Genomic DNA, 11528 nt, shown 5'->3' on the forward strand with positions numbered 1-11528 from the left:
TGGAATCCAGAGTCAGATGTATTTTGACCCAGTACAGCCACTGTTATGTTCCTAGGAAGAAAATGAATGTCAAGTTTTGCTTTGCAATCTGTCTGGAATGCCTCTGGTAAAAGGAGCAGAGAAAAGGATAATGCTAAAATCACTGATGGCCACTAAAAGGTGGGAGCATCAGCACTCCTACCTCCACATGCAAAAATGTATCAGTGTTGTGCCATCAGATTTTTATGTTTTCATCCTTCCCATTATAGCATTTACAGAAGTGATTTGATTCAGCTGTGAGTGATTCAGACATTCCTCCCTGTGAGGGTGGGGAGGCCCTGGCACAGGTTGCCCAGAGAAGCTGCCCCATCTCTGGAAGTGTCCAAGGCCAGGTTGGACAGGGCTTGGAACAACCTGGGCTAGTGGAAGGTGTCCCTGCCCATGGCAGGGGGTGGAACTGGATGATGTTTAAGTTCCTTTCAACCCAAACCATCCTATAATTCTATATCTTGTGTATTTATGCTGAGTACTGCCAATATTCTTACACAGTTTTCCTTGAATGTCATATTGTAAGGAAAAGAAAATTATTGAATAAGTAGGAGGCAATAGGTTTAAATACTAATGAGTGATTCATATGTGTCTGGGATTTTAATTGTAGGAAGGCTCCCTGTATGTCTCCTCTGGGCATATCAGCATTTGCAGTTAACATGCAGCCCTTACAATGTGAAGCAGAGTATAAAGACTGGCCTTGCTTGAAGGTTTTGCAGCTGAATCATTGTATGGCCTTTGGCAAGTTACACCATGGGTCAGCTGAAAGTTTTGTTCCTAAATGGGGGAGGATTTTAAACCCTCTGTTTTTGCTCAGACCTGATTTCAGCACTTCCTGAACTTTACCACATCAGCTCACGTGCATAGGAATATCTGAAGCTTTGGATAAAAGTGCCATCAGGCTCAGACTTGCCAAGAATTTTGCCCACTCACCCTTCCTTGCATTCTTGTTATGGAACAAGTGCCAAATCACTCAAGTTAACCACAAGGGTGCTGTCTCTGCCCCTCAGAAAGCAACTGCCTGGAAAATCCATCTTCTCTGGTAACAGGACTTGTCTAATGGTCAAAACCATGGCAGAACAAGATCTTCCTAAGGCAAGAAGATTATGTTATAAATTCAAGGACTCTTATCCATAAAGTGGAAATTTTCAGATATGCTGTGAAACCAAAGGGGTCTCTGGCACATGTTTCACAGCTGAAGTAGTTGAGTGAAGGTTATTCCCCCTTTGTGAAGAGACTAGACAAAAACAGCCCTAAAGCAAACGAACTGGGATTTGGCAGCCTCTGTCCAGACTTGAGAACAGATGTTGAACAGGATGTCAGGAGAGAAGAGATTGCTAATTTTATAGTTAGAAAGTGTTTTGGAGAAATTCAGTGTGGAGACTAGGTCAACCTGCAGTCAGAAAGCTCACATGCTCATTTTCATGATTTACACACACAGAGTTCAAGCTGAGTCTCTGGGTTACAATGAGGGAAGGTTGTCTTATGATCAGAGCTCCAGCCACCTTTAATGGGGGGGGAACCAGTCACTGCAATGAGAAGCTCTTTAAAGGCACGTGGGACTCTTAGTGAAGCTGATCACCTGATTTTTGGTATTGTACCTCATCTACAAGGTGACTTGCTCACTGCTTGAATCAGAAACTCCTCTATGTGCAGATTGGTTGGAAGTGTGCTTGAGCAAATGCTTGGGAGCTCTTCCTGTTGACTTAAGTTACACTGACATCACTCTAACACAGTTCTCAGTTAACCTTGGCAGCACCACGTGGAACTGTAAGAGAATGCTTTTCACATTAGTGTGTCCTTACCTATGGTTAGGAATGGTTTTTTTACCATAAAATCTTACACTTTGCCCTACTAATTTGCTAACAGAGAGCACCTGGCTCATGCTTTGCAGCAGAAGAGCCCAGTTCTGCAGGAAACCCTGCACTGCCAGCCCCCCACCTCACCTGCAGTGCTCAGTGGGGGCATATTTGGAGTTACTGTGTGAACCAACACATGCCTTATTCCTAATACAATACAAGTTCTGTATTAGGAAGATCATTTTTGGTACGTGTTTCATGACACCTGTTCTGGGGATTGCTACAGCCACAAATCTGAAATGCCTTGGTTTCTCCAGGGATCCTGAAACCACGCTCAGCACAAGGTAAATAAGATGCATATGAAGTGCTAATGTGTGAAATCTGAGTGCTCTGCTTCCCCTGCCTGATGTTGTTACACTTTCTGAAGGGTCCCTCACCAAGGCAGCTTTCAGATCTAAATTTTCCTTGGGGCTGCTCTGAGATTTTCTCCAGATCCTAATGTAACCCACTCTGTTCCTTACTCCCTGAATTCCTGTGGTACTGTCATGTGTTTGTAAATGCTGATGTCCACTCTGCATGGCCAGTTATGGATCCTTACTCTCCCAGTGATAAAGAACACTGGGTAACAGCCACCACAGAGCTTTCACACACTTGCCATCCGACCAAAATGCATTTTTCTGTCCATTGCTTACCTTGCAGACTGATGCTCTTCAGCACTGGGATTAATAGCTGAAGATTACCAGTTATATTTGAGATACAAAACTGGTTAAAATTCTTTTAACAATATAACAGATTTGGTGGCAAATGCCCCCAGCTCTCTCTTTGCAGGACACCACACAAAATAGCTGTTTATTTTAATAATGGTAATTGTGCTTCTAATAAGCATCTTGTTTAGTAATTTGCAGAGGTTGTGTACGTGCATTTCTATAAACAGGGATATTTGTTCAAGTTAAGCCTAATTAAAAAAGAAATGATACAAGAGTTATTTGAAGGGCTGTAGGGTAACAGTCTATCCTGATTCAGTATTTCCACTTGGTGGAATGAGACTTGCAATTACTCCAGAGGAAAAAGTCCTTAGGGAGTTAGATGAGAATGATTAGGATGATGTTAATGACATATTGCCAATAGTAAATAGCTCATTTAAGTCCCATATGGAAATAGGCCCAATTAACAGAACTAGAATTTTTTCAAAACACACGTATTGACAAAAAATATTCTAATCTGCATTACTTACTGCTCCTTTACTTATTTTTTTAAAGCTTAAAGATTTTTCTTCACCTAAAATCCAACAGATATTAGGAGAATTGATCATCCTTTGAAGACCAGACAGTTGGTACTGGTCACAGGATGTAATGCATAGTAATATAGTAACCCTTAGGTTCACAAATATTTTGTTCTAATGTATTTTTTGTGATATTTTATCTCAGCTCATTTAATTTTTTTTTTTTTAACATAAGTTCTCTATTTTTCTCAGACCAGGGTTCATGCTCTACTTTGAAAACTGTGTCTTACTTCTTGGCTTCCCTTGGTGTGCCTCCCTCAGTGAGACTGGATACCTTTTTGTTGGGCATCAGGAGTCAGAAGGAGTTAAGAAAAATTGCTTTAAAGGCCCAAGAATATTTTATAACTGTTTTGTTTTTGTGCCTCCATCTGCTGATATCACTTCCACCCAGTATCAAGATTCCTCATGTGACTCTTATCCATCAATTAGCATGTCACGACTATGGGAAGCACCACAGCACAAACAGAGCTCAAACACCTCTAATGCTGCTAAAAGATTTATGCCAGTTAAGTATTTGTCTCCCTCTCTGCTTTCCATACATAAGATGATGTGGGTCTGAAAGCAACCACAAAGAAACCCTTGTCTATTATTGCTCTGTCCTGAAACCTGGTGAATATTCGAGCATCTTTTTCACTTCGACACAGTTTTTAGCTGAATTGCTAATTTCTAAGTAGATTTCAGGAATAAATATTTCTATACTCACTGTTATTACTTTTAGAACAAACTTTACGAGGCTTTTCAGGTTTCCTGTTCAGCTGATCTCCCAGTTGGGATTGCTGGATTAGCTCTCCCCAATGCACTGCGCTCGGCAACTTTCTGAGAAACAAGAATTCAGCTGACACAGTCTGATTCTACAGCTTGCAGAGAGTTTGTCCCAGTGATATCTGCCACCACTTTCATTAGGATTTGATGCTATTCACTGTTTTCCAGAGATTCTCAAGAGTCATCCTTTATTTGTGCTGATACCGTATTAAAATAAGTATTGTAAGAATTGTAATTCCAAATTGTACGAAGTCAGTAATAAATAGTCCTAATTAGTAGACAGAAATAAATAACTTTAATCTAAACTACATGAGCACAAGAAACAGATGGTCTTAAGTGCAAATAATTCTCTTTTTTATAACAAGCTATTTTTCCCTTTTTAATATCTATTACTGCAATACAATTTTGTTTTATTTGTTGAACATGTTTTCAGTGAATTGCAAGCTACTTGGGAGTGCTGCTCAAATTCTCCTAAGAAAGACGTGGCTCTCGTTAATTAAATTGATCTATTTTAATTAATATCTCTGCACCCAGGTAGTGAAAACCAGTTTGTTTCCTTCCTTTATTCCTCTGGGACTGCGAATTCTGTGTATGTAAGGATGATTTAGCCCTTTTGAACCAAACAAAACTGGTTTTAGACAGATCTGCATTGTATTAATAGCAGGCATTTGCTACAGCATTTCTACAACTCATTCATAAATCTAATCTATGGTCTGATTCATTTAGTCCAAAGTGTGTTGGACTACCAAGAATTTTGTATACAGCACGAAGTACTTGCAAAGCAGGTCATATACTTCAGAAGAGCATCAGACCGACCCAGTGCATAATTGAAATATGCAGTATGGCTGCAGAAACCCTCATTTTTGTCTAGAAACTGTGCAATTGTGCAGCCAGGCTGCCACAGCCTATCCATGTGCACACACTAAATCTGATGCATCTCAAAACCCCCACTTTGCACACAACCTGGCTGTGCTGTGCAATAAACTTCTTCCCAGAGGCTTCAGGCTGACTGTGCGTGTCCTAACGTACTGTGTGTGGCTCAGTAATGCTCACTGAGCCTGCCTGGGGAGTCCTAAATAATGTCAGACCTAAATAAAGCTGTGACTTCTCCAGCCTCTCTGTGCTCTGCATTTTGTCCAGTAGTCACAATCACCCAGTCCAGCCTCTGGGTGGAAGGACCGGGGAAATGGAATTCTGCCACCCGTTCCTCCCCCTTCCAGGCACTGAGCCCTGCTCCTCTGGCTCTGGCTGGGAGAGCTGGACAGCATGGGGCTCTTTTGTATTCGGAATTGTCACACATAGCACTTAGTATTCACTAAAAAGCTATTGATTTCTCTCCCTCAAGTCCTAAACCTCCTTGTAAATCAGTACATTTCATCGAGTGAAGCACTGGAAAATAATAAGAAATCCTGGATCGAGCAGTTTCTCTAAAAACACACCAGACCCCTGCCCAGGGCCCAGTGCTGCTGCCCTGCTGTGCCATCAGTGCTGCAGCCCACAGGCAGGGCTCCTGCTCTGATTAAAGGTGTCACCATGTGCAAGATTCAATCTCACCTCATACTTACATCCAAAATGAGACGATATTATTCAGCGCTTGACTCCGTTTGAACTCACATCTGGCTGGGGAACTTCAAAGAGCACAGGAAACTTCCATGGATTTGCTCCCAAAGTTGATGCTTGGGCTCTGTTCTGTAGGCACAGTGGGGACAAGAAGCAGGCTCACACAGCTCAGCTTGGGTTTGCAGGTGCCAGGCTGTTTTCTGAGGTTGCCTGACCAATGTAGTTGAGCTTCCAGCACAGCTTCTTCTGGAGTCTTTGCTGGCTGTGGTGTGAGATGCATGAAGTTAGAGGGTGTGGAACCTCCTTCCTCCTCATCTTGTTTTCGTCTGGGAAGATTTTTTCCTTTCAGACAGATACAGACCTGAAACTCAGATTCAGACAGATTCTATCTGGAATTCTCTGTTTTCAGAGGCTCCAAATGGCTAATTCTTCAGATTTGGGATACCTCAGCTGCCTAAAAAAAGTCCTATATTTAGACTATATCCTCATGACAGCACCTTAGGACCCTCCAGCCTGTGTTGTTTGCTCTGGGAAGCTGATCCAAACGCTGCTTAGCCAAGATGGAAGCACCAGCTGGTTGTTCTTACTGTTTGCCCTACCTCTGTCTGAGCACCCTAATCCTCCCCAGATTAGAGCACTGGAAAAGGGCTTGTTTGGTAAATGTGTGTTTGGTGTTGCCTGACTGGGGCCAGTGTTATACAAGCAGAGAACATGGAGTCATCCTTTATGCCTGAGATTTCCCATGAGAAAAAAAAAAAACACATTTAAGGCGACCTGACCCACTCTCTTTCCCCCAGTCTCTCTTCACAGAGTTCAGATTCTGAACCTGCTTCTGCTGGGTGGCTTATGTTAATACTCACCTACTGATCAACGAGGATGGCAGGAAAAAAATCAAAGAGAATGTCAGAAAACAGGAGCATGATTCTGTTCCCTGCTGGAGAACTCTTCTCCTATCTTGTCAGAGTTACAGAGACACGATATGGGTCGTAGACAACTCTCTCTACTGACAGTTGTTGCTTTTGGGATTAGATTGATATTTGCCTGTACCTGGGAATTAGCAGAACAACTGCCTGCAGGAATATATTTTAGAGGTGATTTCCTATCAGTGCAGGATGCTTCTGAATTTAATTCTGCTATTCAAGACACCACTTACTCTTTTTAATACTTAAAGCCTTGTGCACTGCTCACAAGAAATCCTGCAGGTATAGAGAAAACAGAAGAATACACATTAGAGGATTGGACATAATATGGATTGTGAAGTCTTATGTTAAACAGGAAAACGTATTTTTTGAGATGTTTTGCAAAGAAATTTTGCACTTGGCAGGGTATTTAAGTTACCTGTCATTTACACCTTGAAGATCAGCAGAGAAAACCTAATAATGCTCACACTCTTAGGAATGATTGTCTTTGTAAAGCAGCTATCTTTGCAGCTTTATACAAGGAAAAAAATGTCAGGAATGTCATCTCCAATAGCTTCTTTATGAATTGCAAGTGGCTTAATTTCAAAGGACCAAACTGAATAGCTTATTTTCTTTCTATTTCTAAAGCCTTTTCTGCTCCGCTCCGAGAAAAAAAAAAAAAACAACGGTCAAATATTTTATGCCGTTCCACAGTGAATGTTTTAAAAAAAAAACCACTCAAAAATGCTTTAAGAAAAAAAGACCAGAGTAAATGGGTATCACCATTATGTCTCAGGATATAGTGACTGCTAGGAAAAGTAGGCTTCCAGAAGGAACCATTGCACATAGGATGAAGAGCTGGAGGCAAGAACGGGCCCAGCTCTTTGCTTTTCCTGGATCAGTCCCTTCTAGACTTGAATATGACCTTCCATTTTTAAAGGTATTTTGCAGTCTGTCCTTGAAAATTGTTATTAATGGCCTAGTTAAGTAAGGAGAGGATTACTACTTATCTATATTATATTTATTCCACTTCCTGCTTTAAACATTGTTTTATGTAAATTTACCATGGCATTTAATTCCCTCCATTTATACACTTGACTTATTACATTTTTACAAATACTTATTACAGTTATTTTGAATATCAGTCTTGCATATTCCCGAGCTCCACAGTCTTATTTATTACTTCTTTTTCATTCTTATTCATTATAGAAGCTAAAGTAAACCTGTGGAGGTGAGGACAGGTAGATTTGGGCATGGAATGAGGTGCCATAGAGCAGAACCTGGAATATTGGAGGAATAATCAACCCAAGAAGGAAAACATGCTGATATTTTATCTTTCTCCTTCGAGTGCTCTATGTAACTGTGTGTGTTAGCCTTACACAAACTGCTTTGATTGTTGGAAAGTCTGGGTAGAATAACATGTTGTGGGCTAATTTAGCTCACTGCTGAGCCCTGCTGCCCAGCAGAGCTGGATAGATCCATCTGCTGTCAGTCTGCAACCCTGAAAACAAAATTGTCAAGTCACTCCCCCAGTAAATGGTTATTTTCCCTGCACAGTTGATGTAGTTGTAGAGAGCAACTAGGAATCCAGAAACATAAAAATGCAGAAGCTGAAATCTTCCAAAGTATTTGGGCAATGAAACCCCATAGATGGTGGATTCCCTAATAGGATGGTCTTGGCTCTGTTACATTTGTATGTGTTGTGATACAAAAATACTGTTTCCCACAGTGTCTGGCAGGGGTGATGGCACAGCGTGGCTGAATCTTTGGAGTAAAGGAATAGCTGCAGTTTCTCAACAGAATCTTTCTTCTCTAAAAATGGATCTGATCACTACATCCAAAAGACTGAGGTTTGTCTCACAGCAGGGTGATAGTCCCAAACCAGTGAAGCTGAGTGGAAATACGTGTAGAATTATTTGAGCACTGAAAAGATGCTGAGAAACCCATGACAATAAATTATCTGTTCCACTTCAGTGGTGGAAACTGATTTCAGACGTATCTAGAGAGATAAATATGATTAACAAAATTTCAGCTCCGAATCTGTTAGGAATCAAACTTTCAGACTGACAGCACCTGTTTGATTGTTTTCAGCTATTTTTAACTGTCTGATTAATGTCATTTTTAAAGCAATTTAAATTTGCCTAGCTGAAAGGAAGCTTAGAGGACACAGATTCTCCACCAGAAAAGCAAATACCTTGGCTGAAGATAAGTTGGTCTGCTAGAGAAGAGCTGTATCCAAAGGCAGCAGAACAGCTGTACTGAGTTTTTTCCGGCCTAATAGGGAATTGATATTTCAGCCCAGGGACTAAATACTGCATCACTTGTGTTTGAAGAAATGACTGCAGAACGTTTGCTACAATTGATCATTTACTGCTCCCTTTTCTGGCTTTAAAACTCAAAAATCGTGGTTCTTGAGTGCTGGGTTGTGTGAAAAAAAAGCTCCTGAGTGCGTGGCTGTCTCCAGAACTGGGCTTTGCCAGAGCCTTTTGCACAATGTCCCATCAGAGTGCACTTAACATCATGAATATAGAGAGCAGAAAAGGGAAAAATGCTTCTTCTGATTACACCAGTTCTACAGTGTAATCAGAGTTTAGATGTAAAGTTTATTCTCCAGGAGAAAACAAATGCTGAATTCTGGTGGCCAGGAATCCAAGCACCACAGGTTGAAATTACAATTTCTGTCTCTAATGCTCCACTTAAAGACCGTGGGAAAGGAACAGTACATTTTCCTGCCACTGCTTAGCCACTTTATCTTTGAATAGGAAGAAATTTCTTCTCTTACAAGCAATCAAGTATTTAGATTACTCTTGTGTGTTTCCCCAGTTGATAGCAGGTGATCACAGAGGGCAAAGGTGGGCAAATGGATTTAAAACAATGCTGCACAAGTAATGGTGCATGCACTAATATTACATGCTTCGTTGCATCTTTGGTTATTCATTCTTTACACCAGTCCTCTGGGACAAAATCAATGAGACATTCCATGTTATGCTTCAAAGTCATCATAATTGTTTGTTTTGAAGCAACAATTTTTTTCCCTTTTGTCAACTGAGCAATTTGCTGAAGTACCCAATTCTGCAAGAAGAGTCAGAAACAGAGCCAGAAGCTTTTTTTAAATAATATGAGGGAGGGGGGGAACTCAACTGCAAAAAAACCTCTATGCTGGTGTGCTGTGTTGTTTATTACATGGTATTCTCCCCAAAGAGGAATTGTAATGAAAAAAAACCCACATAATCCCCACAGCACTTACTTCAAACAAACATGAGCCTGAAACATTATTTATATCTGTGTGACAACAAGGTGTGTTTGCATAATTAAAGTACCTCAGAAGATGTGTACAGCAAGGCTTCCCACTGGCAATTAGCTGCTTGAGTGGTCAAGTTCCCACATACAAATTCTGTGTGTTACTCCAGCAAAGAGCAGCACTGCACCTGACCTTTTCTGCCTTCCCAGAGGGTGTTGCTGTGTTATTTTTTGCACTTATTACCTATATCCTTCTAGTAAATGCCTGATTCCTAAGTTAAAAAATGACTAATTAGTCTGATGTTTGTGTTAACACCCAAAAGCCCCGACAGGGATTGCAAAGGCAGTGGTTCCAGCCACGGTACAAACACAGGGCAATGAGCTCCTCTAGTGCTTCTCATCAGATGTCAGAACATTTTACTGCAGGTACAGGTCCATCTTGGATAGATGGGAACTGAGGCACACAGCAGTGATGGGATTCCCTGGACTCAGCCAAGAGACTGGCTCAGCCAGGGAAGAAATGAGGCTTGAAAATCAGGCAAGGCTTTGTCCATGCTGGCCCTAAAATCCTACAGCATGGAGCTTGGAAAAGACACCTCAGGTCTTTATCTCTGCAGTCCATAAGTCTAAACTCAAGGCCTCCTCACTAATTAGGAGATTATTCAGGGATGGCTATAACTGAAGCATATTTGAAAAAAAAAAAAAAAGAAAGAAAAAAGGCAGAAGTATATTGTTAACATCCCTCTGTCGTAGTAAGACCCTCTGGGGATGCTGCTTGGCTGCTTGTAAGTGTATTTAACATAAAGCAGAGATGATTGAAAAATGTAGCTTGTAGCTCCCTGGGGCAGTTTGCCACTCACAAGATATAGGACAGTGAGCAGCTCTGGAAGGAGGCTGCAGCAGCCCTATCCATGATGGCCCTGCAGGCAGGGGAAGCCTTGTGTGCACTCAGAATGTGATTTGATGATTAGATCCTTTAGCGCTCGTGAAAGCCACTTGTTTACAACTCTTATTAAATTATTGTGTGTGCTCTGGTATAAAAGAGTTGTTTCTTAAGATTTGATAAGGTGCATAAGCCTGCAATGCATTTCAAGAGCTGCATAAATGCAGAGACAGCAGAGCTGGAAGGCCAAATTCATTAGTGGCATTCTCTGGAGCTCAGAGGGCTTAGCCCATGGATGGATTTTGCATGTGTTCTGTGAAATAGGTAAGTATTTGACTAAAATTAGCCAAATCCTCCAGAGCCTAATGGAGTGCTTATGGGTTCTGGCAACTTAACCCAATGTTTAATTTGCACTAATCTAGCCAAGACTGCAGAAGCATGAAATACACTCTACAGGGAGAGCCCTGCTCTTTGAAGTTAGTGGCTTAATTCTCATTGTCTCTGATGGGAGCAGGACTGGGGTTTATGTGGCATTTACTCCTGCTATTGTAGCCAGAAATCTTTTTAAATATGAATTAATTTGGCTTGTATTTGGGGACATTCCAGCCTTCTGAATTTACTAAAATCTTATTAACTTGCAGGCAAACCTGCACAGCTGCTCTTGTGAGTTCTGTGTATTCTCCATGCAGATATCACGGACTGTGAGAACGTACAGATTTCCCTTCTCAGGTGTGCACCCCTGTAACTAGCTACTGGAAAGAGAAAGAGAGAAAGAACTGCATGATCCTCAAGGTCCCTTCCAACCCTAACCATTCTATTCTATGAAAACAACTCTTCGTGCAGCAGCGTGAAATCGACCATCATATAATCCATTTTTTTTCTTTATTTAGGGTGATTCCGTAAGTACTAATGGCTCAAAACCTATTCAAAAATGGATTTTTTGATTATTTGTGTTCACTTTTGTTTGTTTCTTCTGGATTGTTACATCTGGGAGGTGAGCTTGCCCTCTGCAGAGTGATGGCCCGGGTGGGTGTGCAGGGTGTCATTGCTGGCTGTGCCTGGTCGAGCTGGGAGAG

General features: G+C 41.3%; 1 long non-coding RNA gene across 1 annotated transcript; it reads left to right on the top strand.

Moving 5' to 3' along the window:
* The first annotated feature begins 1699 nt into the window (after positions 1-1699).
* LOC135421805 (uncharacterized) lies at positions 1700-4175 on the top strand. Its single transcript, XR_010434205.1, has 2 exons — positions 1700-2170; positions 3301-4175. It is a non-coding gene; the product is annotated as an uncharacterized LOC135421805 (long non-coding RNA).
* The last annotated feature ends 7353 nt before the right edge of the window (positions 4176-11528 follow it).

This window comes from Pseudopipra pipra, chromosome 14 (genome assembly GCF_036250125.1).
Source record: "Pseudopipra pipra isolate bDixPip1 chromosome 14, bDixPip1.hap1, whole genome shotgun sequence".
Classification (NCBI taxonomy): Eukaryota; Metazoa; Chordata; class Aves; order Passeriformes; family Pipridae; genus Pseudopipra; species Pseudopipra pipra.